Genomic DNA, 27,134 nt, shown 5'->3' with positions numbered 1-27,134 from the left:
CAGCTCAAAACTGCAGAGTAGACAGGATAAATTTGGAAGCATATGCCAAGTTTGAGTTTTAAAACCCTGCTGATTGAAGGAGGAAAGGGAGACTGAAGGAGATGAGAGTTCTTAGCTTTGAGTTCTTGGTAAGGGACGAGCTAAACACCAACAACAACTTGCATTTATACAATGCCTTTAACATAATAAAACGTCCCAAGGTGCTTCACAGGAGCGTTATCAAATAAAATCTGTGCTATGTAAATTTATGTGTGATGAGTTTTGATATCAACATAGTAAGGCTTCAGTGCGGAGCATGGGTCTGTAGGACAGAATATCTTTGAACATCAGGTAAAAAGGGTAAAAGGATGAATAGAACATAGTGCCATGGGATCTTTTATGTCCACCTGAGAGAGCAGACGGGGCTTCGATTGAACATCTCATCCAAAAGAAGCTCAACACCATCCAGGAAAAAGCAGCCCACTTGACCAGCACCCCATCCACCAGCTTAAACATTTATTCCCTCCACCACCGGTGTAAATGGCTGCAGTGTTTACCATCTACAAGATGCACTGCAGCCACTCGCCACAGGTTCTTCGACAGCACCTCCCAAACCCGTGACCTTTACCACCTAGATGGACAAGGACAGCAGGTGCATGGGAACACCATCACCTGCAAGTTCCCCTCTAAGTCACCCACCATCCTGACTTGGAAATAGAGTGCCATTCTTTCATCATTGCTGGATCAAAATCCTGGAACTCCATATCAATGTTCTCATTAATTTCTTTTTGGGTGCACAAAATTTCAAATAGGAATAGCCGGTCCTGGGTTGCATGGGACTGGCAGCTTAATGGGAACATTGCTCCCTACCTATAGCACTGTGGGAGTACATTTATCACGCGTACTGCAGCGGTTTAAGAAGGCGGCTTTTGAGGGCAATTAGGAATGGGCAATAAATACTGGCCTCACCAGTGATGCCCACATACCATGAATTAATAAGTTTAAAAAATGATTCCTCATCTCAGAGCAACTAAGTCCTGAGAGTGACCTGGTGCAGACTGTCTCTCTTCAGCTGCCCCGTGAGCAGCCTGGCCCTGCCTATTTCTGCCATGTGCACTAATCTGAGGGAAGTGATGGGGAGCACACACATACTTCTTCCCTGAGAGGCAGCATGGGTTTTGGATCGTGGGACACTGGTACCAGTACTGGGGTAAGAAGGAGCTGTTCTGTTTAGACGGGCTCCACCTAGACTGTGCTGGGACTAGGGTCCTGGCGAATCAAATAACTAGGGCTGTAGAGAAGGCTTTAAATTAATTAGTGAGGGGGGAGGATTCAGGTGAGCGAAAATGTTAAAAGTCAAAGAACAAGGAGATTGCAATAGATCAGGATAGCACTGCGGGAAATAAAAACCAGAGTATGCCAGGAAGGGACAGAGTGTATAAACATAAAGGTGAATCAGAAAGTGGGGTCAAAGCAGGAAAAAATGGTAAAAAAAACAAATTTAAAAGCTCTTTATCTGAATGCACGTAGTATTTGTAACAAAATAGATGAGTTGACAGCACAAATAGATACAACTGGGTATGATCTGATAGCCATTACAGAGACATGGTTGCAAGGTAACCAGGACTGGGAACTAACTATTCAGGGATATTTGACAATTTGGAAGGACAGACAGAAAGGAAAAGGAGGTGGGGTAGCTCTGTTAATAAAGGATGGGATCAGTGCACTAGTGAGAAACGATATGGGCTCAGAGGATCAAGATGTTGAATCAGTTTGGGTGGAGATAAGGAATAATAAGGGGAAAAAGTCACTGGTGGGCGTAGTCTATGGCCCCCTAACAGTAGCTACACTGGAGTATAAATCAAGAAATCATGGAGGCTTGTAATAAAGGAACAGCAATAATCATGGGCGATTTTAACCTTCATATTGATTGGACCAAGGAAATTGGCCACGGCAGCCTTGAGGATGTGTTCACAGAGTGTATCCGGGATAGTTTCCTTGAACAGTACATTGCGGAACCAACCAGGGAGCAGGCTATCTTAGATCTGGTATTGTGTAATGAGACAGGATTAATAAATGATCTCGTAGTATAGGATCCTCTCGGAATGAGTGACCATAACATGGTTGAATTTCATATTCAGTTGGAGGGTGAGAAAGTTGGTTCAAAACCAGGGACCTAAGCTTAACTAAAGGAGACTATGTAGGTATGAGGGCAGAGATGGCTAAAGTGGACTGGGAAAATAGATGATAGTTTGGGACGGTTGATGAGCAGTGGCAGACATTTAAAGAGATCTTTCATAGCTCACAACAAAAAATATGAGAAGGAAAGACTGTAAGAGAAGGGATAACCATCCGTGGCTAACTAAGGAAATAAGGGATGGTATCAAATGGAAAAGAAGGGCATACAATGTGGCCAAGACTGGTGGGAGGCCAGAGGATTGGGAAATTTTAAAAGCCAGCAAAGAATGACTAAAAAAATGATAGAGAGGGAAGTTAGATTATGAAAGCAAACGAGCACGAAATATAAAAACAGATAATAAGAATTTCTACAGGTAAATAAAAAGCAAAAGAGTGGCTCAAGTAAATGTTGGTCCCCTAGAGGATGAGACTGGAGAATTAACAATGGAGAACAGGGAAATGGCAGAGACGTTGAACAAATATTTTGTATCGGTCTCCACTTCGTAAGATACTAAAAACATCCAATAGTGGATAATCAAGGGGCTATAGGGAGAGAGGAATTTAATACAATCACTATCACTAATGAAGTAGTACCCGGTAAAATAATAGAACTAAAGGCGGATTAGTACCCTGGACCTGATGACTTACATCCTCGGGACTTAAAAGAGGTGGCTGCAGAGATAGTGGATGCATTGGTTGTAATCTACCAAAATTCTCTGGATTCTGGAGAGGTCCCAGCGGATTGGAAAACTGCAAATGTAACACGCCTATTTCAAAAAGGGGGCAGACAAAAAGCAAGAAACTATAGACCAGTTAGCCTAACATCGGTCATTGGGAAAATGCTGGAGTCTATTATTAAGAAAGCAGTAGCGGGACATTTGGAAAAGCATAATCCAATTAAGCAGAGTCAGCATGGTTTTATGAAGGGGAAATCATGTTTGATAAATTTGCTGGAGTTCTTTGCGGATGTGACGAGCAGGGTGGATAAGGGGGAACCAGTGGATGTGGTGTATTTGGATTTCCAGAAGGCATTCGATAAGGTGCCACATAAAAGGTTACTGCACAAGATAAAGGTTCACAGGGTTGGGGGTAATATATAGCATGGATAGAGGATTGGTTAACTAATAGAAAACAGAGTCGGGATAAATGGGTCATTTTCCGGTTGACAAACAGTGACTAGTGGGGTGCCGCAGGGATCGGTGCTGGGTCCTCAACTATTTACAATCTATATTAACGACTTGGAAGAAGGGACTGAGTGCAACGTAGCCAAGTTTGCAGACGATACAAAGATGGGAGAAAAAGCAATCTGTGAGGAGGACACAAAAAATCTGCAAAAGGACATAGACAGTCTAAGTGAGTGGGCAAAAATTTGGCAGAGGAAGTATAACGTTGGAAAGTGTGAGGAGGTCATGCACTTTGGCAGTTTTGGTTTCCATATTTACGAAAGGATATACTTGCTTTGGAGGCAGTTCAGAGAACGTTCACTAGGTTGATTCCGGAGATGAGAGGGCTGACTTATGTGGAAAGGTTGAGCAGGTTGGGCCTCTAATTGGAATTCAAAAGAATGCGAGGTGATCTTATTGAAACGTATAAGATTATGAGGGGGCTTGACAAGGTGGATGCAGAGAGGATGTTTCCACTGATGGGGAGACTAGAACTAGAGAGCATGATCTTAGAATAAAGGGTCACCCATTTAAGACAGAGACGAGGAGAAATTTCTTCTCTCAGAGGTTGTAAATCTGTGGAATTCGCTGCCTCAGAGAGCTGTGGAAGCTTGGACATTGAATAAATTTAAGACAGAAATAGACAGTTTCTTAAACGATAAGGGGATAAGGGGTTATGGGGAGCGGGCAGGGAAGTGGAGCTGAGTCCATGATCAGATCAGCCATGATCTTATTGAATGGCGGAGCAGGCTCGAGGGGCCGTATGGCCTACTCCTGTTCCTATTTCTTATGTTCTTATTGTGCATGAAACACAAAAGATAGGAGGCATATACAGCAAGTAATCAGGAAGGCAAATGGAATGTTGTCCTTTATTGCAAGGGGGATGGAGTATAAAAGCAGAGAAGTCCTGCTACAACTGTACAGGATATTGGTGAGACCACACCTAGAGTACTGCATACAGTTTTTGTCTCTGTATTTAAGGAAGGATATACCTGCATTGGAGGCTGTTCAGAGAAGGTGCACTAAGTTGATTTCGGAGATGAGTGGGTTGACTTATGAAGATAGGTTGAGTAGGTTGGGCCTATACACATTGGAGTTCAGAAGAATGAGGTGATCTTATCAAAACACATAAGATAAAGAGGGGGCCCGACAAGGTGGATGCAGAAAGGATATTTCCACTCATAGGGGAAACCAGAACTAGGGGACATAGTCTCAGAATAAGGGGCTGCCCATTTAAAACTGAGATGAGGAGAAATTTCTTCTCTCAGAGGGTTGTAAATCTATGGAATTCTCTGCCCCAGAGAGCTGTGGAGGCTGGGTCATTGAATATATTTAAGGCAGAGATAGACAGATTTTTGAGCGATAAGGGAGGAGAGGGTTATGGGGAGCGGGCGGGGAAGTGGAGCTGAGTCCATGATCAGGTCAGCCATGATCTTATTGAATGGTGGAGCAGGCTCGATCATTCTACTCCTGCTCCTAATCCCGCTCATATTTCTTATGTTCTTATTACGTGACGCATTCCTGCCATGGCACTATTTTGGGGGCATTGGCTTCGCCTGGTCATGGACCTGTAGTAAAACAGACCTAATGTTGCCAATGAGATCAGAGAAGCCCCTGAGATATGCTTGTCCGTAACCCAGCTTCAGTTTCTTGGTGGCTGGAAGAGGCAACTCTACCCAGTCTGGTGCCCCTGGCAGTCTTCTTCTTCTTCTTCTTAGGCGGTCCCTCGTATTGAGGATGACCCGCTTCCACACCAAAAAGGGATCAGTTCACAGGTGTTTCCATGAAGGACCTGACACTCCAGGTCCCAAAGTACATATTGAAGGGTGGAAGATACCTGTGCGTGGATTTTTTTAACGTGTATTAGCCCTTGCACACCAGCCACCACACGGGCTTGACAGAGCTAGATCTTGTTCCAGTGTCAAGGATTAACCAAGACGACTGGAGACCAGCTCTGTTGCACGGACCTAGTGCGCACACACATCGCAGTGTGGGCTGGCCCATGCAGCCCCAGGGCCCTCGACTCTCCTGGGCCCCGATCACGTCGCTTCACAACAATCTCTCACCACTCCTTCACCCCGACCTCGCCGCTTCTCTGCTGCTTCTGCCTCTCCTGCTGTACCTGCCTACGCTCCAATCAGCGACCTTGATTTTGGTGACGTCCAATCTAGTCGCCCTTCTCCAAGTTGTCGCTCTCCTGCACCAGCTCACGCCGGTCCTTGAAGTGGCATGCCTCCATGTTGCTCCCGGGCCACCACATCTCCGCTCCTTTTATGGCCCCGACCTGCGGCTGGTGGTTTCTCGCAGGTCAGGGCCACCACGCTGCAGTAGTCCATGGAGGAAGCACAGACCTCCCTTACAGCCTGTGTCGTGGGAGCCTCAACTGGCTTGGACCTGCCACATGCTGGAAGTTTGGCAGTGGTGCTAAGCCATCAACAGCGTATATGCAGGTAGTGAACCCCTCGAGTTGACCTGGCATCTTATATATAGTTTCATGCAGTAGAATCGTCCTCTTTTTAAAGACAGGAGCCTTGAAATGTGAGCCCCCGTGCTCTTCAATCGAGGGATGGTGTTTTCCGACCTTCCAGTCAGCAACAATTTCCTGCTCACATTCCAGCCCTGTTTGCCTGTAGTCTCGGTTCCACCCAGTACATTCCCCTCTGCCTCACTCTCTAATTCTCACCGGGCGGATCTCACTGGGCATAGGCCTGCGATGAAAAGACTGAGTAGCCGCCTGTGATTTGACGTGCTGACAAAAATTGGATGCAGAGAGGCCCGCAGCCGCTTCTTCCTGAGGGACATCTAGAGCAGGCAAAGAGGAAGAGGTTCAGAGTGAGCTGCTGAGCAGCAGAGTTCACGTATCACTTTCAGTTGGAGCGACATGAAGGTTCTGTAATCTAGGCTTGGTGATCTAGCTTGCCGACAAGTAACGCAGAGTACAACATGATGAGATGAAAGAGAAGCAAATTGACCTGATGAGTGAAGGAATCCTTGTAAGGGGAGGCCAAGGGATGCGAAGGGCCTCACATTACCTCATGGGTCTTGGTGCTGAGCTACTGAAGCACTGTTAACACAGAGCAGGGAAGCGATTGCCAGTTACAGACATGCTTCATTCACTGCAATCTCAGAAGTTGTGACTTCCTCCCTCGCCACCCCTGGGTAAACCCATCAAACCTGTTGTGACATTGAGTTGCCGCACATGAGTTCATTGGAGTTGGCACTAGCTGCCCTGATCACCACATGCCACTGCATGCTGTGATGCTCTGCTTGCGGGATGGCGCACACAGTTTCAAATAATGCCTCCCTGCCTAAATTCACTGAAATGCGTCATTGGCGAGGCCAGAGGTCCTCATCCCTCCCGAAAATCCAACAGACGCATTTCTTTGGAAGAGCTTTCAGAGCTGCTGTACTTCTGTCCTTTGGGAGTGCTGCCCCTTTAACCTGCTGCATCCCTTCAAACCCCTCAACCCCACAAAAAGCACGCTCCCAATGATCACCGTTTCTAACGCTGGGAGCGCGAAGTCATCCTGTCGGTCTGAATGACCCCAGGCATTCTGGCAGAAAGAGTCAGGTTTAAATCGCATTGCACCATTTTTTCAAACTTCAAACTCCTGCATTTTCAGTGTAAAAAGTGTCCAAAATGTTAAGCTGAGAACACGACCTCTGACACTAGCTTGCACTTTCCATAAACTCGTGCTTTTTTTGATATTGAACCAACATTCCATGGCAGGATGTGCTCAGAAAGACTTGTGGAAAGATGCCTTGGTTAAGATGTCAATATTCCGGGATTTTTTTATGAGCAGCAGTTTGGAAGCCGTCTTATCGGCAGTATCGTTGCTACAAAAAAACATGGCTTCATTTAAATGGCTTTCATTTTCATTTACCTCTCTGCGTTTTTGTGCGCAGAATATTTCTGGTTTAAGAGTGAATGGCAATGACGACATCGGGGGAACAGCCTTAGAGTCACTGAACCAAGCCAAGCAAAAGGAGCTGAATTATTGTACACTGTTGAAATGACATGACTACCGAAGCATATTAATTCAGCTCACTCATCCTGTCAGGCCCGATTAACTCCTCCGTGCCAGTTCCCACCAACACTGCCATCAGCATTCACTGCTCAAACAAAATGATCTTTTTTTTACAGAAATTGAAAAACAAAAGGATGTTAATCCTGACCATGTTTCTGAACAGGCCCTCATGATGAAATGGCTCCCCTTTTAAAGCTCTGCTCACAATCTTATTACTGTACCGAAGTCACTAAATCAGCACGAGTTGATGAGAAGAAAGCTTATGTCAGATTACTCCTAAGATGTGCAATGTGTTACTGATTTAAAAAATCAACACTGCTAAGCAGCAGTCTGAATGATAAATATATTGAAATGTTGATGAATGAGATATCTAAAACAAAATCCAGAAGTATTTTAAACGTTTGTGAAAACTGCATTCACAGTTCTGAGAGCGTTATTTGCATTTCTAGTACATTATGTGTAACCACATTTGAGTACTTGCCAGTCCAAATATATTTTATAATAACAAAAAAACTATGAGTCATAAGACGGTCAGCATTAATACATTTGCACATTTGTAGAATTATGGAAAAGTATGAGAGGAATCGAAAATCCGGAAATGGCTAATATTAAACATAAATTTGCCTTTACAACAGTGACTACACTCCAAAAGTAATTCATGGGCTATTAAGCGGTTTGAGACGTTCGGTGGTCGTGAAAGGCGCTATATAAATACAAGTCTTTTTCTTTAAGACAATACAAATAATGACAAAAATATTTTAATCTAATAATGTGCTGTATTTTATATTACTAGCATAAAGATATGACTGCTTCAAAAGATTGTAGTGTTAACCCTTTTATAAACAGACGCATACAAATAAGTTCATCTGGGCCTTCAATGTACACGGAGTGTTAGTTTGATTTTTGCTGAATACTTGTATTCTGCATATCAAATGCATGTGATAAAGATGTAGTAGAACAGTGCCTCCTTTAGATTGACCTTTTTCTCCTGGTCGACCCACCTTGAGATCCTCACTTTCACCACCATGCTTGCTCCTCCAGCTAGGTGGGGCATCTGGATTGCACATGTCTCTATAACAGTGTGATTGGCTGCGAGGATATGAGTTTCTTGAGTTGGGTGGATCCTTCAATTTTTGTTTCCCTCCCTTTACTCTGCCACCCCCCTCACGGTGTGTGTCTCGTTACTGTTAAATGCTTCAACTAATGGCTTAACCAAAAATGAATGAAACATCCCATATTGAAGGAAAGTGTGATTGAATGTCAAGGCTTTGTACTCGGAGCCCTTTTATTTTGGACTGGGACTATTGGGATACCCTACATATTATAATGTTGGTAAAACATGTTTTAAATACCATGGAGAAAAGAAAACCAGTGGTTTAACACTGGATCTAAATGCTTTCATTTAAAGGAACCCCTCCCACACGCACACACACGTACACATACACAACTCTTTTGGGGGGGGGAACAAAATAAACATTAGATCAAGTGCCCCCCGATCTGGGGAACACTCCAGACACTTAACTGCCCCTTTTTCTAATAAATGTTTGTTTGTTTTTTTGGGGTTTTTTTTGTGTTTTTTTTGTGATTTTTTGGGGGGGGGGGCATTAAAACCATATATTTTACAAGTGCCCCCTATAAAAGGGGAGGGGGACAGTAAAAATCCGGCAATTAAAGCAAATTAAACTTTAAAACATATAAAATCAAATTAAAATTTGGTTGCCAGGGGTAACGATGCACTCCAGTCCCCCGGGCGCCCACCTCTCGCAGAAGGCCGCGAGCGTACCGGTGGACACCGCGTACTCCATCTCCAAGGACACCCTGGCGCGGATGTACGCACGGAAGAGAGGCAGGCAGTCAGGCTGAACGACCCCCTTGACCGCCCGCTGCCTGGACCGGCTGATGGCACCCTTGGCCGTGCCCAGGAGCAGTCCTACGAGGAGGCCCTCGGATCTACCCACTCCCCTTCGCACAGGGTGCCCAAAGATCAGGAGTGTGGGACTGAAGTGCAACCAGAAATTGAGGAGCAGCCCCTTTAAATAATGAAACAGGGGCTGCAACCTCGCACACTCCATAAAAAACATGGAACACGGCTCTTCCAGACCGCAGAAATTGCAGGCGGCCTGGGAGCCCGTGAACCGGCTTAAAAATTTGTTGCACGGGACTGCTCCGTGCACCACCCTCCAGGCCAAGTCCCCGATAAGTAGTGGGAGGACTCCCGCGTAGAGTGCACTCCATTGGGGACCCCGCCTCCTCCGTACACATACACAACTCTTTTAAGGAGTACAAAACAAACATTAGATCGAGTGCCCCCCAATCTGGGGGACATTCCAGACACTTATAACAGCCCTCTTTTTTTTATTTTTGTAGGTTTTTTTTTGTGTTTTTTTAGGGCATTAAAATTCAATATTTTACAAGTGCCCCCTATAAAAGTGGAGGGGGACACTAAAACCCCGGCAATTAAAACAAATTAAACTTTAAAACATAAAATCAAATTAAAATTTGATGCACTCCAGTCCTTCCGGCGCCCACCTCTCGCGGAAGGTCGCGAGCGTACCGGTGGACACCGCGTGCTCCATCTCCAAGGACACCCTGGACCGGATGTACGCGCGGAAGAGAGGCAGGCAGTCAGGCTGAACGACCCCCTCGACCGCCCGCTGCCTGGACCGGCTGATGGCACCCTTGGCCGTGCCCAGGAGCAGTCCTATGAGGAGGCCCTCGGACCTACCCGCTCCCCTCCGCACAGGGTGCCCAAAGATCAGGAGTGTGGGGCTGAAGTGCAGCCAGAATTTCAGGAGCAGCCCCTTTAAATATTGGAACAGGGGCTGCAACCTCGTACATTCAATAAAAATGTGGAACACGGACTCTTCCAGACCGCAGAAATTGCAGGCGGCCTGGGAGCCCGTGAGCCGGCTTAAAAATTTATTGCACGGGACTGCTCCGTGCACCACCCTCCAGGCCAAGTCCCCGATAAATAATGGGAGGACTCCCGCGTAGAGTGCACTCCATCGGGGACCCCCGCCTCCTCCGTACACATGAATAGGGAGCATGAAAATCCTGAAAGCAATTTTAGTTGAAATGATTAGCTCTGCTTTTTATTTACTGCGCCTGTTACTGCTTTAGGTGACACGTGTCGTAATCAGGACTGTTTATCATGTCAAGCTACCGACTTTCTTCCCCCTGTCCTCGGAGATCTTATCTACCCCAGCAGTTTCACCTGGACACCATTATGAGCACCCACCAAAACAAATACCACAGTATCTGCAGAAAGTGCAAGAGGTGGAAGTGGTGAGAAACCGTTAAAACAGTGGTTAAGAAGGTAGGCTTCTGTGGGTATCGATGGGAAATGGTCGTTAGGGGGGGGAAACAGTATCTCCACACAGGAAGCAGCTATAATCTTCAAAGCATTTTTCAGCTGTGGCGGAAGAACACTACTAGCACAGTACAAGCTTTGAGCCACAGATTTCTTAACGGGTTGCTGCTAAACTCGTTTTTAGGCTAGGCACTCTGCTACATCGTCATAAGATGGCTGTGGGGACGATTTGCCCTCTATTATGGAACTGTAGAGGATAGAGTGTAAGGTAAAAGATGAACAAATGATCTGAAACTGAGAAGTACAGAATCTGTACACACATACATTTTTTTTTAAAGTGTGACGCCGCGGCTGCTCTTAAAATCTCTCTGACTTCCCCAATCCATGCTTAGTTTTTGCACTGCTCATGAATTGGCCCTCCATGCTGTTCGTGCTCGCAGCTTTCTGTGATCAGTTCAATGTTTGCAGCAGACCAGGTTAGAGCATTACGTTCAAAGAACTCCTTTCCACCCAAAGAAAACCGCTTTGAATTCTCATTGGAATAAAAACTACCGGAAGTTTTAGCTGGGTTACAACTGGAATAGCACCACTCTGCAAAATCCGTGAGATTTTTTTTTAGGAACGAGACAGCAAATGAACTTGAACCTGGGTGTTGTTGAGGCCGCAACGTGTCATAAATAAAGACTCATACTGAATACTCTCTTATTACATCAGGTTTGCAACAGGCAACTTTGTTCAGAAATGACCTTCTTGCACATCTGCAGAATAAATCTGCTTTCACTTAGAGCACTGTAAAGTTAACACAGTAACGTACAGTAAAATGTTAATTGCCTGGGCCGTGGAATGTTTTTGCTGTGCTCAGCTACAATCTGGCAGTATAACGTCAATGTTAAGTGAAATGGAAAACAAAGCTGTGCTTCAAATTGAAATTTGCGCTTTCAAAAGCATTCATTTCCACTACTCACTTGTATGATGTAATGTGTCCTTTTGTCTCGCTGGATTGGAGTGAATTGCTCACACTGCACTGACACCCAAAATTAGAACAGATCAATGAAACGGTAATGGGGAGGTTTTGGATTGTATACCTTTAGCTGCCGGGCTAAAATGAAATGATTTTTTAAAAGCAGGACATACATTTGCTATTTTGGATACTGTACGTGCATTTGTGTGTAACATGGGTGTTGATTGATCTGTGCACATGTAAGAATCTTGCCCCTTTTAAATGATCTAAACTTACTGAGGTAGATAGTGGCTTTGTACGATTAGTGTGAAACGGGTGATAGCCAGTCAGGAGCCTATTTTACATTTCCCTCAACTTTAATGTAAAACGGGCTGTCGACTTGCTATCGTCCGTCTCACACTAATCGGACATAGTCGAGATCTGCCCCACCCTGTCTTTCAAAGTGTATCTGCAGTCCCCGCACACTCGGAGCACATAGCAGGAAGGTCAAAGAGTTCGGTCTCTCGAAGTGAACGGGGGCACTGTAAAGGATAGGGACCCTCCCATAATCAGCCTGGGCAGCTGGCACAGGCAGCACAGGGATCCCTTTGTCACTGCCTCAACTTTCCGATGGTATCAGACACCCGTTTCTTCATGCTGTCCACATGATAAATTTACCAGAGTTTTCAGATCATGTCAGCAGTATACTTAAAAGTCAACTGGTTTGTACTTAATTGGACAATAAATGAATGAATTAATGAGAGCAGATTACGTGGGTGGTGGGGGTGGGGTCTATTTTTACTAATAGTTAATGTAGATCGAGATTTTATTTTAAACTGAAAGTGGCAATGTGCATATGTTTGAAAAGCAAGTGCACAGTGCCAAGGAATGGAGAGGTGAATTTTCCAACTCCCACTCGGCAGAGTTCCCATTTTCAACTGCAAAGTTGTGGGAAGGAGAAGATCACAGGGAAGGTTGCCTTGGTCTACAATTGCATGCCCTTGAGCTGCAAACCAAAGAGAGGTGTTGGAGGGGGTCTAGAGCAGGCCATTTGCAGGGAGCACCTGACCTGATGGGTACTTGTGCATGAAACACAAAAGGATAGCATGCAGGTACAGCAAGTGATCAGGAAGGCCAATGGAATCTTGGCCTTTATTGCAAAGAGGATGGAGTATAAAAGCAGGAAGTCTTGCTACAGCTATATAAGGTATTGGTGAGGCCACACCTGGAATACTGCGTGCAGTTTTGGTTTCCATATTTACGAAAGGATATACTTGCTTTGGATGCAGTTCAGAGAAGTTTCCACTGATGGGGGAGACTAGAACTAGAGGGCATGATCTTGGAATAAGGGGCCGCCCATTTAAAACCGAGATGAGGAGAAATTTCTTCTGAGGGTTGTAAATCTGTGGAATTCGCTGCCTCAGAAAGCTGTAGAAGCTGGGACATTGAATAAATTTAAGACAGAAATAGACAGTTTCTTAAACGATAAGGGGATAAGGGGTTATGGGGAGCGGGCGGGGAAGTGGAGCTGAGACCATGATCAGATCAGCCATGATCTTATTGAATGGCGGAGCAGGCTCAAGGGGCCGTATGGCCTACTCCTGTTCCTATTTCTTATGTCCTTTTGACCTGGACAGTGAGAAACCGAGGGAATGATCAAGTTTTGAAGCGAACCTATTTCTTGCCATCACTGGAGATCTGCATTAATCACTTCTCACAAATCCACTCATCTTGGATCTCTGGAAACTGATGAGCACCAAAACCCCTCTCTACTTCAGAAGCGATGACTTATGAAAGAGTTGGCTGGATATCACCCTTCACTTTTCAACCCCGGACAAGAACAAACGTTCTTGTCAACATGGAGGCGTGGGATGGTGGAGGGAACTAGGACCAGGCTGTCTGGATAAGAATGTATTGTACATTTGCAAAATATCCCCCATTTTTGTATCTTATACGGTTGATTTGTGCTATCCCAGGAATGAAGCAGCAATGATATCATGTCAAGTCTTGAACATTGCACATGTAAATTAATGAGACTTGCTCCTAGTGATGTAAATGCATGTTGTTGTTGCCTTCACTGGCACTAAATTGTCCAACGCAGTCTGATACCACAGGATGGCTAGTATTGGAAATAAAAATGGTCACACTAGTGCAATGGAAGATGCCCCATTGAGGGCAAGGCTGGCAAATTGGTGCTGGCTGTATTTTGCATCTCACCCAAGTTCTGTTTCAGATGGAAATATTTGAGCCACCACTGTGCACCCCAAAATAGGAAAGTGTTCCATTTTAACGTCCCCACAAATGCAACAAAGCCCAATTTAAATATAAAAACAACTTGCCATTTCACTGTGCTGCTTTCTACCTGATTGAAATTGTCTCCTTAAAAAATAAGTAGACAGCAGTATAATAAAAATGAAAGTGAACACCCCCAAACCTTTCACTGGAATAATATAGAGTATAACGAGAATAAATGCCTTTCACTGGAATAATATAGAGTATAACGAGAATAAATGCCTTTCACTGGAATAAATGCCTTTCACTGGAATAAGTATAGTCTGAAGCTGAAATTTTCTGGGGGGGGGTCAGGGGGCGGGATCGGTGGCATTGGGTGGGAAAATGGTATTTTGACAGCGTATCGGCACCTTGCTGTCAGGCCGCCACTGTGCGCCTTTCCCAATGCTGGTTCAGTCAGCTGAGCAGACCTGACAGGCAACGGCAGGCCACCCAATTAACCTCATAAACATCTAGTTGACAGATCATTAACAGGAATTTTTAATTTACCTTTTCACTTTAACTTCATGGCCACGGGAGCCACGCTGTTTGGGGACCATGGCTGTCAACCTGAGGCGGGAGTCCAGTGGCCAGGGATGGCCTCACCATGGCCAGATTGACTTCACTTGATGCTGCACATCCTGGCTCCCACATGATGATGCACCAGGTTGGCTCCACTCCACACCAGCACCATAAACCATCCCTCCAATGTCCAAGCCATTTCTTTCACACTCACCACCATTGCGGGAGGTAACGTTATGTCTCACCATTAACTGCAACTCACTAAGCCACTTCCAAAGGTGCACACAAATCTGTCCAAGAACGCAAAGTGTTGAAAATAAAGATTTCACTGTTTGACAGCACATTAACAGAAACTTTACATGAACATTGTATAAAATACCAGAGTGGCTACCCTTGTGTGTTATTAGTTGGTATGATTGCACTAGGATGAGGGTGAGTGTGAGGGATAGCTAGTGAGATGGAAATGTGATAATGTAGATAAAAAGAGAGGGATGAGTGGAGGTGCAAGGTAAGTTGGTGTGAGTAAGGATGTGCAGGAGTAGGGTAGGGAAGGCAGAGTGATGGGGATGTGATGAGAGGCACAGCAGGATGAAGTTGAGTGTGGTTTTGTACTAACGTTTCGTGATGTAATGAGATTATTGAAAGGTTTGCGCCACTGCACCCAGGTCCTCCTTACCACAACCCTGCTGGTGGCCTCCCCTGCAATGTGCAACCAGGCTGTGATGGTCTCCTGGGGAGGGTCTCTTCCACCCATCAGAAGAGAAGAGGACGTCACTGCATGCTCTGGGAGAGTCTGGGTGCAGCCCTATGCCTCTGTGCAGTCATTGTCAGTGTTTGCAGCACTTCAATGCTGTAGAACACTGACAGCGCAAATGTCAAAATAAAGTTGGCCATGGTCCCGTTAAGGAAATTGGTTAATGATGCGCCATGAATGACATCACCAGACCCGCTTCCTCTAATTGGGACGAGAAACGCGCTGGCCGGGCTTAACAAGCCCTGTCAAGGGAAAATCATTTTAGACAGCAGGATGGAGCCAGCAGCTTGACTGTGACACGTCACAGACATCGCCTGCCATGGACCCACTGAGGTGACTAAAATTCCGGCCTGAATATCCAACATGACAGACTGTACCAATATTACAAAGAGAGCCATGCCCACAATGTGATGGTTTGTTTTATTTTTGGAGGATCCCCCTGATGAGAGAGGCTGCCAATTTTGTGATAAACTTGTGTTCTCAATATTCTCTTTACACAGCAGACAGAATTTAAATGGACAAACTGACTGCCCAAATTCAAGGAAAATTGGCAATAACATAACCAAGACATAATTACATATTCACAAAGTTCTAATCTTAAATAAAATGGAGGCAATTGGGCTCCAGCTCTGAAGTTTCCTTTGAACAATAGTTTGTTTTTGCATTCCATTCCTTCCTGTTTGGTCTATGAATCATCCTGCATTATTTATTAATTCAGATAATGACACATTTAATAAACATCCATCAGAGAATTTACTTGACATTCAGTGTTATCTCTTAATTAGTTTGGTGTAGAAACATTATAAAATTATATTGATAAAAATATCAGGCAATTATTTTCTCCAGTACTTTTAAAATTTAAAAAGTCACCCTTACATGATTCACTGGCCAAGTAGGTGGGACGTTAGCCAGTCTTTGCCCTCTGCCAGTGCTGCTTTGTACCCAGTGACTGGGAGGCATGCCAACGTGACCCACAATGACTTAGTCTCTGATTATTTCCCCTCCCACCTTCCTCCTTCCCTGTGAGGAAGTATCTAGCTGAGATTAGTAGCTCCCACATGGGGAATGTGAGCACAAGCTGGCTTCCAACTGACCTCACAGCACCACCGCACTCAATTAAATGTGTTTCTTCCGTCAGGTTTTGTGGATATTATTTTCTGTCAGTTTTCTTCAGTTTTTCAAAGAACAATTCAGGTAATTTGTATTTAAGGCAGCATAAATCATCGTTGAGCACACTGCAGCCAATTTATTTATTTGCTTTGGAGCACTAACGTTGAAGTACATAATCTCTGCTTGCTTGAGTCCAGCATTCATTTTTTTTTAAAACGAGGCTATTTATGGAACATACTGGCTCAGGATATGAATTATGTGTAGGCGGTGGTTCTGAAAGATGTATTCAAAACCAAGACTTACCAAAGGCTCAGTAAGTTTATCCAGTTAGTGGCTGAGCCATGCCCACCAGCAAGGCCAAGGTTTGATCTGCAGCCTGTGCTGCCTGCTCGCTGTGGAGGGTAGGACTACTACCGTTGGCCACAGGTTGGGCAAAGGGCATGTCAGCAGGGTTCCCGTTCCCGAAGTGCGTATGGGATGGAGACAGCCTCAGGCTGGGCTGTAGTGCCCCCTGTGGTCCAACAACCTGTTGAAAATTCCAGTCATTTCTATTGATGAATAAAGGGCACTCCAGTGAGCTGCCAGAAGACGTGAGGTGCCCATTGGACCATACCCCAGCAAGGAGTTAATGCCTTCAGTGTAAGAGGGGAGGGAGAATAAATAAAATGATGGTGGCAAAAATGTGCTGGTGTTCTGAGGCAAAAGGTCTGCTTCACCTTTGATGAGGAAAACACCCATGCAAAGCTTTTTTCCGTCCTCTCCTGAGGGTGCAGGTCAAGCTGGAGTACAGTTCGACAGGTCGAGGTGGTCGTCCAGTACTGTCCTCAATTAAAACTGATATCAATTTGAAGATTATAAAATGATAAGCACCCTGAAGTACTCTGTTTACTATTCGAAAACATAGCTCTACTTTTTCCATGTTTCTTACTCTTAGTTTAGGATTATTTGAAAATTCTTGATCATAATATTGTCCGGTAATCATTCCAAGGTGCTCATTAGTCCCTATTTACTGGACAGTGGATGTTTGCAGAGTATTGAAATATGGTTTCAGGGCAGGGTCTTAAATGATAAGTTATTTGAGTATATTATTTTCATTTCTGCTTGAGCGAACAAAAATTTTCTGAACCGCAAAAATTAATCTGCCCTCACGTCTATAGAACAACACGGCAGTTTTTGAATCTGTTATGAGAGGAAAAGAATAAATAGTGAAACCGTGTTTTTTAAATTGCTTATCTTTTTACATGACATAACATTAATATTATTCTATGAATCCGGGAATGTGAAATAAATATTTTTCATTTTATTTCCAATTATTGAATAGACTTGGGGGATTGCTGTCATTTCAAACAACATGGGTGTTTAAGAGTACAGAATACCTCATGGTTTCCCCTAGCAACAGACATGGTGAATTGACAATTGCGACCTAAATGGTTTTGAAAAGTCTGGAGCTCATCAGTTTGATTGTGGTTGAATAGATTGAGGGCGGTAAGCTTTATTAGAAGAACTCAGACAGTATCAGCTCTCCAGATGGAACAATCACTTCAGACTAAAATAACTGCACTGTTGCATCCGTATTTATTGCGAATACATTATGACAATATGTTATGGGCCGTATTTTGCCGAGTATGGCACAGGATATATTATAACATTCTTTTGGATAATGCAGTTGCTAACTCTGTGCAGAGAGGCACTTCCTCCCCATTCAGTGCAATAGCATTTAAATGCACATTGGATTGTTTATTAGTAAACAGTGACATCCTGGAATGGAAATGTTAAGAACTCTATGTGCTTTACTGCCAAAGCTTATAACATATAAGACCCTCACCACTCAAAAGCGATTTGTGTGATTAGACCATGCAAAATTAATCTCTGCTTTCTAAGGCAGATGTACAGAAAATGGGTCAGTAGATTTTCAATAAAAAAAACTCAATCAACTCTAAAAACCTCTACAAGAATCATTGTGTGATTATACAGTACACGTGATAAACAAAGACCATGGCATTAAGTTAGGCATGTAAAGGTCAGTAATCTATCTGTTCCAAATTTCTTTGAGCTCATGCCTGAAGCCTCCGAAGGTGAATTAGGGAAAATGGAACGAGTTGGGTATCGGGCAATTTCAGACTCGGTTTCAGTGGGCACAAGTCCACAATTCAGCACAAATTGGTATTCATTTGGCAACTGCCCTAGGGAGCAATAAGGATGCTTGATTTGGAAGATTGAAAATGTCATGTAAATAACTTGACTAAAATCTTCTATTGGCACAAACATATTGGCCTGGATTTTGCGGGGCCAATGTCGGTGTAATCCCTCAGAGTGGCCCCGCAAGTTCCGGATTTCTGCGGGCGCTGCAAATGCATGAAAACCCAGAACTTGCCTTGACAGATTATCCGCATGCGCCCCCAAAACACTCCCTGGTGCAGAGTTGGGCAATTTGCCCAACTACTGCCCAGTGAATGCCCACGAAACCCCTACACCTGGTAGGGCCTTGTTTTGCCAGTGTAAAGGTTAAATTAATGTTAAATTAAAATTTTGAAAATAATTAAAACATACAAAAACATTTAAAAGTAGGTTATGTAAATTTTGGCCTGGAATAAAATGTTTCATTATTTTTCAAAAAAATTTTTTTTTTTAAATGCTTAATCAAAGGGACTTTTAATTAATTTTGAATATGGGAGTCTTGATTTTAATTAGAATTGTGCTGTATTTCAGGATTTCTCATAAGCTTGTGGTGATTCCGTTCATAAGTGGAATCCCCATAAATTTATGAGGAATACCCCTTTCTAATTGGTTGACCCAGCCCACGTGATCCCAGGGTCGCTTCTGAACCACCTGCATCCCTAGGATCCATGGGCCTGAGGCTCGGAAGCTCCGAAGGCACCAGCTACTTTCGGATCTTTTTTCGGGTTGGAGGTGTACTCTGGAGGTACACCTCTGACCACAAATTCAGGGCCAGTGTGTGTGGAGGTGAGGGGGTAAAGGTCAAATGGGTTCCTGTGCTCTGCAGCCCTCAAGCAATATGCTGGTAGGCTAGTTTTGGTACCAGCTTGAGCCTAAAAATACATTTTGTCTATGGATGGCTGAAAGGAATATTGTCCCCAAACATGAATAAAACATGCTCTCATCGAAGTACATTCAGACACTTGCCTTTTGTCTTGTGCCCAGTGTCTTTTTTGCCCAAGTCCCAAAATGATCTCCAAATCACATTTATGTTATTTAACATGGCAGCTCGTGTGTGTAAGGACAATAAAGATTCCGGTGCCCCAGACAACGATGGATATCTTTGCCTATTGTTGGGAAGGAGCAGAGACAAACTCCGTATGTCATTTGTTCCCGATCCATAATACATCTTAACTGGAAGTTCTCTAATGTGACATTGGGTGAAAGAAATAGAAAATAGAAATTAAATACGTTTATTTGGATTTTTTTTTAGATTCTGAAATTACTGCAAAAACTGCAGATTTGCACTCTTCATGAAACTGTAAAGTCATGCGCTGTCATCAGTGATTAATTAACCAATGGCTTCTAACAGTTGTGATTGATTCATGAGTTATAAGCAGCAACCGGGGGAGGAGTCAATGACAGCAAAACACTAATTATAAATTCTGACCTTCACTTCTAAGTTTATTTTCATTGGCCTATTTTCATTTAAAAAATCTCTTACTGCAGTAGGATAGTAGGAGCACATGGGAGGAGTTACTTTTTGTAATTTATATTAAAGAGAAATGACTCAGCAGCAATCAGCTAAATTAAAAAAAACTGCAATAATGTGTGCCCCTAGATTTGTGCCTAAGTTAACAGCCAGACAGTTAAAGAAAATAGAGCAACATCGTATTTTCTTTTTTTCTGGTCAACCTAGAAGGTGCAAAATCCTATCGTCATGGCTACTGAAAAATCCAGAGAAGCAGTTACCAATTTCCTGAGATGGGGTCCACATTCTTTCTCCGAGGTATAATGTCATTTAGCTAAGCCCAGAGAACTTAGAACTAATTTTCTGTGTAAGGGCTGAGGCTTAGAGGTCCTCAAGTATGCATAATGGTATGACTGTTTGCGTCCCACTGCTGATCTAACAAGAATGACTATACATTAACTCGAGCCAAGTGGGAAGAACCCCAACCCAAGTTATTGTTCCTACCCCTTCATCTCTCATTAATGAGCCAGTCTGGCTATTTAGTTATCAGATTTACACTTGAGCACTGTGGACTTTCTTGGCTTGGGAACTAAATTACTGATGTGAGCACATGGGATCAACTTGGTTCCAATTTCCTTCACCAAGCCATCTTGACACCAAAGAGGATTTTTCACTCCGACTCGCCTTCCTCCCCAAAGGAGGACAGTCACTGGTTGTTTTCTCTTCTTACTGGTATTTACGTTCATAATTTAGCCTATTATGTTTATTCCTAGAGCACTTTCACATAATTTCTTTGGAAATTGGGAGATATCTTTAATCTTTTTTGGTTGTATAAAGACTCAGTAAGATCCCTGGGCTTTAGTTAAACAAGTTTAATATTAAGTCCCATGAAGACATGGTAAGAACTAACAAGCTTATTATGAACTATTACACTACTGTACCTGCAGTAGTACATTTAAAGACATTGTTGCCAAGCCCCACAGCACAAACAGTTTTACGTTCTCGGTACATAGAGGGCTGATGGCCTCGAAATTTGTTCGCGCCAGCCTGTCAGCATGAACTGTGGAACAATCCCTGTGTCAGAGTGGCTAGGCCCGATATTAGTCCTCTGGCCTCATTTAAACGAGACCACTAATCTGTGGACGTGTGCTGGGCATCCCCAGAACACTTGCCGGCAAATTAGTAATTGCGTCACTGACAGCAGACCTCAGGTAGGTCCTGGAACTGGGGATGGCGATTGAGAAGGGGGCAGCGATCGGGAGGGAGAGGCAAAACAGTTCTGCAAGCAAGACACCGATGAAGCTGAGAGAATTAATTCATTTATGAAGGAATTATGGAGAGTTGAGAATGGGCTCAGAGTGAGTATAAGGAGAGATACTGACTGAGACGATTATATATTCCATGAGTCAGAATGGTTCCAATGCAATGGGCTGGACAAGGTGCAGGATTAAATATGAGAAGTAGGATGGATACAGAGTTGGAAGCTTTGCTTAATCGACTCTTGAGATCAGTGAGTTCAGAACTTTCCCTCACAACAGAACACATTGTGCATGGTCACTGGGAGGAGTGGGATTGATGGACCAAATGGTCTATTCTTCATCCATGTATTCTTAGCCAGCAGTGGGGTAGGGCCTTGGTTGCTTGGGCCATAGGTGGTCTTGACCGCGCTAAAGAATCCTCGCACGTCTTGGTTGTCGGCTAACTGCTGGATCTCCTGCGCTTTCTCCACCGACCATATGTTCTTTAGGTCACGGGTGTTTTGTTGGACCTCGGCCATCAGCCGTCTGTAGAGCTTTTTTCTTGCTCTTGAGTTGTGTTGCTGTTTTAAGTTCAGAAATGCCTGCTGCTTGCGGTGGATCTCCTGGTCATTCTCGTCGAACGAGTCTTGGTGTTTCCTGGTCGAGTGACTGAGCGTCTCTTCGCAGGTGCTAATTATGGAGGCCTTGAGAGTAGACCAGGCGCTGTGGACACGCTGCGTCTCTGGGTCACCGGGAGTCGCCAGGTTGGCAGTGAGGTGCTGGCTGAATAGGGCTTTCTTAGTAGGATCTTTGAGTGCCCCAGCGTTGATTTTCCTGTGGCACTGTTTCTGTTGCTGTCACTGCTTTGGGGCTACATTGAATACCACCAGCGCTGCCTTCGCAAGATCCTGCAAATCCATTGTCAGGATAGGAGCACCAACGTCAGTGTTCTCTCTCAGGCCAACATCCCCAGCATCGAAGCAGTGATCACGCTCGATCAGCTCTGTTGGGCGGGCCACATCGTCCGCATGCCCGATACTAGACTCCCAAAACAAGCGGTCTACTCAGAGCTTCGACACGGCAAGCGAGCCCCAGGTGGGCAGAGGAAACGCTTCAAGGACACCCTCAAAGCGTATTTGAAAAAGTGAAACATCTCCACCGACACCTGGGATTCCTGGCCCAAGACCACTCAAAGTGGAGGAAAAGCATCCGGGAAGGTGCTGAACGCCTCGAGTCTCATCGCCGCAAGCAAGCTGAAGCTAAGCATAGACAGCAGAAGGAGAAAGTGGCAACCCAGGCATCCTACCCACCTGTTCCTTCAACCACCGTGTGCCCCACCTGTGACAGAGACTGTAGGTCCCGCATTGGACGCTTCAGTCACCTAAGAGCTCACTTTTAGTGTGGAAGCAAATCATCCTCAACTCCGAAAGACTGCCTAAGAAGAGAAGATTCTTAGCGTATTCTTGCAACTCTTTCAAAGAGAATGTTTTCTGTGGCTCAAATCATTCCTGCTTTATTTGACACTACTTGCCAAAGTGGAGTAGCTACAGTGAGCACATTGGCTTCCGGTCAGTTTTTCCAATTTGATTTGACACACATTGACCCAAGCCAGCAAACCTGAAGCATGGAAATTGTTCTGAGTACCGAACGAGAAGGAAAAATGTCTTCAGCTTGAGCTGGCCATTCAAGCTACCATTTCTTCGACTACGTGAGAAACCCCCATTTATCATCCAATCTGAGTCCATGCTGGCTAATCAAACCCAACTTAGGCAGGTGTGACATTTCACTCCAGTAGCACACTGACCCCTAGCTGATAAATTTCACAGCTAGTCACAAAGGCTGTGGTTTAATTTGGGATGTTGGTGTTCAATTATATCATACACACGCATCTAGTTAACCAAACAATGGGGCAAGATTTCCCTTTTGTGCTAGGAGGAGCAACATTGTAATCATTGGTTTGCAATTCTGCTCCAAATAGATCACAGAGGAAATCTCCTCTCAATGTTACAAATATTTATCTCATTGATATGGAAAAAATGTATGCAAGATGCCAACCCATCTGCTTTTCTAAATGTGATTGACTGAGTGAAAATCTTAAAGAGCTGTGTGCTCACTTTAGCACCAGCAATCCTCAGTTGCAACTCGCATTGCACTGTATCATTTTAACTCGGCTTAACACAGGAAAAGACTCTGCCATGCTGGATTAAAACTTCAGTACTGAAGTTAAGTTTAGTATGAATCAAGAACTAAATAACATGAGCCTCATACACAGAATTATATGAATGCAGTGCTTCATTAGAAGTTGAATACACGTTGAAAGAATAAGAATCTAACTGACTGGATTATCAAGGGTGGCTGGACTATCACAAGTATCTCAAATCCTCCAGTGAGTGATGAACCCACAAGTTTTGTGAACCACACATTTTCCTGCACTGGTCACACTGTGAAATGGTCTGGTTGCTGTTGCCGTTGTGTGGCTTTGCAATTTTCTTATCAATGTGCTTGTTTTTGAGACACCAAGATGCAGAGCAATATGCCATGCTGGCCCATCCAGTGCCATGTTCTGCCCATCCTCAGTACAGATGTTGCCAGATTTGAAGGTGTTTTTGCAAGGTGGTTTTGTACCACTTCTGTCCGCTGTAGGAATATGTTACTGCTGTAGATTAGTTGCTTTGGAAGCCTATCATTGTGCAGCTGAATGATGTATGAAGGATTTTATTAGTGTAAACAAGGATAAACTGTTTCCACAGGCAGGAGGGTCGGTAACCGGAGGATACAGATTTAAGGTAATTGGCAAAAGAACCAAGAGGGGAGATAAGGGGAAAAAATACCCAGTGAGTTATGATGATCTGGATTGCACTGTCTGCAAGGGTTGTGGAAGCACATTCAGTAGTAACTTTCAAAAGTCAATTGGATATATATTTTAAAGGAAATATTTGCAGTGTAAGGGGTTTTCAGAGAGTGTTGTTGTGCCTTGGATGTCTCTCTCTGGGCTTCTGACCTCACAGCTTATGCCTGGTCTGTGAGGTACCCTGAGTGCTGCAAGAGCACCCCTGGAGAGACTGTGTCCACAGCTTATGAAGGGGGTTTTGAGACTCGTGCGCCCCCACAGCTTATGCCTAGCCTGTGGGGCACCTGTGAGTGTCAAACACTCCTAACCCCTTTCTTCCCTAGCCTGTGACACACAGTTGAGCGTTTTCGAGGCGCTCCGAGCTTCCCTTACACTGTTCTGACATAAGACTCACGATCAGGAGATGTAATACAATAGAACTGAGACAAGGTGATTCCAAGAGGAACTTTAGGCTTCAAATTTATTTGACAAGGTGTATCTCAACAAACAGCAATACACCAACAAAACAATCCCCCTAAATCCCACTAAACGGACACAACGAAAATCTTTACACAAGTTTAGCAGTACAATGCCCAACCTCCCACCTTTCCTGGCCTAACTGAGTTGGGAGTTCTGGGGACTAGAGGTTATACTCACTACTGTGCCTTCTGCAGTCTAGTGGTTTGTTTCTTCTATCTTCGGTGTCTTCGGACACTGGTTTTCCTTCAGTGTCGAGAGTTTTGCTGGTTGTTGGATGACGAGGGCAGGGAACCACCCACACTACGTTAGAAACCCCTTTTTATAGCCAGATTATCCAGTCCGCCTCTTCTGCTGAAATCGATTCTTCCCATTGGTGGGCTTTGTGATTTTGAAAAATGCAGCAGTTTTAGATTATTGCGGGTTTTTTCCACTGATGTTAACCTACTCAAGGTTTGAATGGGTGTTGATTGCGTTGGCCTCCTGTAGCCATTGTGTAGGCCCTTGGGTTGTTTTGGGTTCCCTGGTTTCTAAAGGTCTGCATAATTTTTCTTCAATTCAGTTTTTCTAACCTACTCAAGGTTTGAGTAGGTGTTAATTGCGTTGGCCTCCTGTAGCCATTGTGAGGGCCTTGGTTTGTTTTGGGTTCCCTAGTTTTCTGAAGATCTGCATAATTTCCTTCCATAGTGTAAACATGGGGAAGACAATAGTCCGATAATGGCTGTGAGTCAGTCCCACAGTTTTCGAGCAAGTGCTCTCCCATTGGCTTGAAAGCCCCATGCTTCGGGCTGACTCTGTCTCACCATTGGCCCTCTGGTGTCCTCCCCCGTCCAATCACTGCTCTGCCAAGGTCAAACTGTTATCGGTTTCAATTCACAGCACAGACTGATCCCACAGCCCATTTCCTTCTGGGTAAAATGAGGGGGTTTTCGTCCTCCCCTACATAATCCCCCATCTGACACAGTCAGACACCACTTGAGTGTGTCAAAGTTCAGGGTGGTGAGAAAACCCTAGGTCTCCCAAATTGCCCAACTTCCCCAGTTTAACTCTAAACTGATCCCGTCGATATATATCGTAATTCCTTTTAACACGGTACAAAACACAGAATCCAACAGGTTACAATATACGACAGCAATATACATATATGTACTTAAGGTTACAGCAGCAATTGCACATTGAGTCTCATTTCAGTCTCAACCGTAAAACAAAGAAACCTGCCCTGCAAACTCCCCAAGGGCCATGTATGAAAACGCAGTCATCCCTGGGAATAACAAAGCCGCCTAAGTGTCGCGGTCAAGCTTTGTTTACACGCCTTGAGTGTTTAGCAACGGCTCTCCTGGCTGTGTAGTAGCCTGAGGAACTGCTTTCTTTTTCTTTTTCTCCTGAGCTTACAGCTTGTAACTAGCAGATAAGCTACAATCAGGAGTTGGCCGATTACTAAGGCATGCGATCCCACCCGGATCCATGCAGGTATGTCTGCCCGTATTCCCAAATCCCACCATGCTGGGGGTTTAATCTGGGCAATCTCCCCTGCTAGAATTTCAGTTTTCTGCTCCATGGTGTAAAAATGTTTTTGAGACAAATCCACTGCCTGGAGGAGGGCTGTAAGTTTCTCAGGTAGTGGGGCAATGGGGTAGCCGAACTGGGCGACATATTGTTGTAGCTGGCTGAGGTTGTTTTGTACCGTGAGGTGAATTGTGGAAGGTTCAGGGATGGGTGTGATTCTGGTGTGTGCCACTTGAACCTCTGCCCTGGGTTTAAAGCAAAAGCTGCTGTACGGTATTGGACACCACCTTCCCGGTCCATGTTCATACCATTGGGCACTTGTGGTGACACAATATGTCCCACCGCCTACATATGCTACCTGTGGAGGCATGTGGTTAGGGGCCATTACCTCCATTGTGCAATTGATAGGCTCTGCCCCAGCATTGTGGCCTTGCAAAAGCGTTCAAGTGCTGGGGGCACAGGATTACCTGTGCTCCCCTGCTCCGACAACCCAAGAGGTCTGTACCTGTCACAGTGTGCTCCCACATTGTGACATAAGGTGGGACCTCTTGGAATCGAACATGCACCCCTCCACGAATGACTCCCACATTCTCCACTCGGTACAGGGGTGCTGGTCGTGGGGACGCCCCCATCAGGGGCATCCTGACCACCACCTATAGAAAGCAATGGAGACCCCCTCTGAACACACGCGAGTGGATCCCCACATACACAAATAAATTCCTTGGTCGTACGCCCACCATTTCTCCCAGCACACCGTTACCCCGCCAGATGACCCCATGATGGTTCGGTAGGTATCATTATCCAGACGTTCCCAGTCTGAGTGTCGGTCTCCCACGTCCCTCTTGAGCTTTCTGAGCCACCACCACCGTCCCAGAGGTATGTCCCCTTGGCAAGTTAGGCATACCTTCCTGCCTTCTGTCACTCTCACTCTGGAAGTGGCCACAGTGATCTCCGGGCAGGGGATGGAGGCCCCTCCGTAGGTAAAGTCCTTATGGTTGGAGTACTTGGTGGAGTTCAATCCCAACCACCCAGGCCATCTCCCCTCGTGGGAGTAGGTGACACGGCCATCCGCCGCCGGAGTCCCTTCTCCTGTGGTCACTGTCGGCGCTCTGCCCCCAGAGCATCCGAAAACCAGGGAGTCCTCGGTGTCCCCTCGGTGCCCGGTGCAGATCCTTAGCGATACCAGCATCACTAACGTCC

The sequence above is a fragment of the Pristiophorus japonicus genome, chromosome 8 (genome assembly GCF_044704955.1).
Source record: "Pristiophorus japonicus isolate sPriJap1 chromosome 8, sPriJap1.hap1, whole genome shotgun sequence".
NCBI lineage: Eukaryota > Metazoa > Chordata > Chondrichthyes > Pristiophoridae > Pristiophorus > Pristiophorus japonicus.
The sequence above is the reverse complement of the archived record's forward strand: the minus strand, read 5'-3'. Positions refer to the sequence as shown.